Source organism: Adiantum capillus-veneris, chromosome 28, assembly GCF_014529385.1.
Source record: "Adiantum capillus-veneris isolate H3 chromosome 28, ASM1452938v2, whole genome shotgun sequence".
Taxonomy (NCBI): domain Eukaryota; kingdom Viridiplantae; phylum Streptophyta; class Polypodiopsida; order Polypodiales; family Pteridaceae; genus Adiantum; species Adiantum capillus-veneris.
The window spans coordinates 49,723,633-49,726,784 of NC_140958.1; positions in this window are offsets into that span (position 1 = coordinate 49,723,633).

A 3,152-nucleotide genomic window follows, 5' to 3' on the forward strand; every position below is an offset into this window, starting at 1 on the left:
AAACTTTTGCTTTTTGTTTTTTATTTTTTTGCTAATTGAAAACGATTTTGCAGAAACTACCCGCTTAAGAGACTGGAATGGATGTGGTCTATAACTTTGCATAAGGAAGTTTTTTCAAATTCTGCACTAATTTTAAGTTATCGTTCATGGACTGCGTACATACCCGAAAAGCAACTTTCGCTTTCTATTTTTGATTTCTTTGCTCATTGAAAACGATTTTGCAGAAACTACTCCTGCATAAGACCGGAATCGATGTGGTCTACAACTTTGTAGAAGGAAGTTTTTTCAAATTCTGCACCGATTTTGAGTTATCGTTCGTGGACTGCGTACATACTCGAAAAGCAACTTCCACTTTTTGTCTTTTAGTTTTCTCCTGATTGAAAACAATTTTGCAAAAACTACCCGCGTGAGGGGCCGGAATCAATGTGGTCTACAACTTTGCAGAAGGAAGTTTTTTTCAAATTCTGCACCGATTTTGAGTTATCATTCGCGGACTGCGTACATGTCCGAAAAGAAAGTTTCGTTTTATGTTTTTGATTTTTTTGCTATAATTGAAAACGATTTTGCAGAAACTATCCGTGCAAGGGACCGGAATCGATGTCGTCTACAACTTTGTAGAAGGAACTAGCCGCTGCAGGCATCGGAATTGATGAGAAACTATTTGCTTAAGCCATCGTAATCGATGTGGTCTATAACTTTGCAGAAGAAAGTTTCTCTAAATTTTGCACCGATTTTGGGTTATCATCTTGGACTGCGAATATGTTTGAAAAGAAAAATTTTACTTTTTTCTTTTGATTTTTCTCATAATTGAAAACTTCTCAATTACATTTTTTCTTCATCAATCATATATTTGTTACTGACGTAACTTTGCTGCAGAAGCCAGTTACATATCGTTCCGATTCAGTTGAGCAGTTGATGATCGTCCAAATTGTATCGAGATACTCTTGGTACATGATCTTTTGTTATATGATTCTCGTATAATTATTCTTTTAGAGATATAGTTTCGTCGTTTTATTGATAATTTCTCGTTGATACCATAGTGATTTTGATGGTACCATGATAATATTTTGTTAGTACTTTGGTCATGGTGATTTTTGTTGATACCATGATGATATTTCATTGATACCATCGTTATTTTCGGTGATGCCATGATGATTCTTCGTTGATACCATGGTTATTCACGGTGATTCCATGATGATATTTCGTTAATTCCATGGTGATTTTTGTTGATACCATGATGCTGTTTCGTTGATACCATGGTTATTCTCGGTGATACCATGATGTTGTTTCGTTGATACCATAGTTATTCTCGGTGATACCATGATGTTGTTTCATTGATACCATGGTTATTCTCGATGATGCCATGATGTTGCTTCATTGATACAATGATTATTTTCGGTGATATCATGATGCTTTTCGTTGATACCATGATGATTTATTCATTTTTATTGATACAATGATGATGTTTTGTTAATACTTTGATGATATTCATTGATCACTACGTTGATAAATGTTATTTTATGTAGTATATACACATATCATTTGCATCACGTAATCACGCATCTTGTACTTTTACGTTCATACTCTATGTACCATATGTTTTCGTGCGTATATATGTCGTCAAAAGAGTGACGTCGCGAACCATCTCTTATGGCATTGTGAACGTAAATTATTTCACTAACGATGCTAATAATTTTCATGACTATGTCTTTTTGAGTCTATGATCTATGTAGGATTCATCAAAGAACTGATTTTATGAAGACAAACTTGGTGACAATAAAAGATTTATGAAGATATGTTTGGTGATGTCATATTCATGACAACATGAAGATATGTTTGGTGATACGATAGTGATGACAAGCTACATAGCAGATTCATGGAGACACTTCTGATTACGAGCTAATCGATAGCCTTTACACCTCTTTATTGAACCTTTGTATTCGTTATTGTATTTGATAGGATAGGAGTAATGTAACTCCTCATAAAACATTCATTGTAAAAGGAGTGATGTAGCACTCATCAAATATTCATTGTAAAAAGAGTGATGTAGCTCCTCATGAACATTTGTATATTCAATGATTTTTATAATATAATGGTGGGTGTATATAGAGCTATGGGTTTTTCCCTTGATCCCCCAAGGGTTTTTTCATTCACAGCTAGGGACCCTTATTTGAGCGGGGGTGTTGAGCATATATGTGAAGCTACTCAATATATGGATTCTCTATATATCGCACCCAGGTCCCCTCTATATATACATCATCTCATGTGTGTATTCTATACACTTTGAGATTCTATTTCTGTGCTCTCTCTCTTTCTCTCTCAACAGAACAGACCTCTGTCATGGGTTGATCTCACAAAATATATGATCTTTGAGAGTTCTCATCACGTTGGAAAGCATCCAAAGTACCCTTCAGGTTGATAATTTGCAAAATATACCCAGGGTTTTAAAGGTCTCCAATACTGATCCTTTTTTGTTCTGCCCGGCTTGCTACTGCACAAGAAAATTACTACGAGGAAAAGAATTGGTGTGAATGTTGAGAATTAGGCATGGGGACCTACTAAATATCATGGTTTCCATGAACATTGAAAGATGACCGAGGGCACAATATTGTTGTTGAATTTGCATGAGATATACTTGGAGCGGCATAATGTTGGCCATAACTAGTTGCACTTGCAAAAACTAGCTGAGTAAGGCCGCAGTTGAATCTAGATATACTGTTCATCTGGGAACTAGGTCTTGTTGCACACAAAGCTTCTATGATCGATACGCAGGGAAGCTGTAGGTAGGATTATAATTAGATATTGAGGCTTCACTGAAAAGAAGGCCGATTCCAATATGCAGATGGGGCAAATAGTGATATTGTCAACCTTGTACCACTGGAATGAACAGGGAGGAGCTTGGCCTACAAAATTCTCTTGTCATGTCGATGAGGTAGGATTTTCATCGTGCCTCTTCGTTTTCATGTGAACATGTATAAGATGCCAGTACAGCTAGCTGAGTGTTGCCACTTCCAGCACCATATAAGATGGGAGTTGCCACTTCCTAACCTAGCCTAACATAAAAACAACACAATGGTGAGGTGTTTAGCAAAACGGCAAGCCATACAGATTGCCCACAATGCATATGCGATGTCAGCAAGGTCTATGGCTTG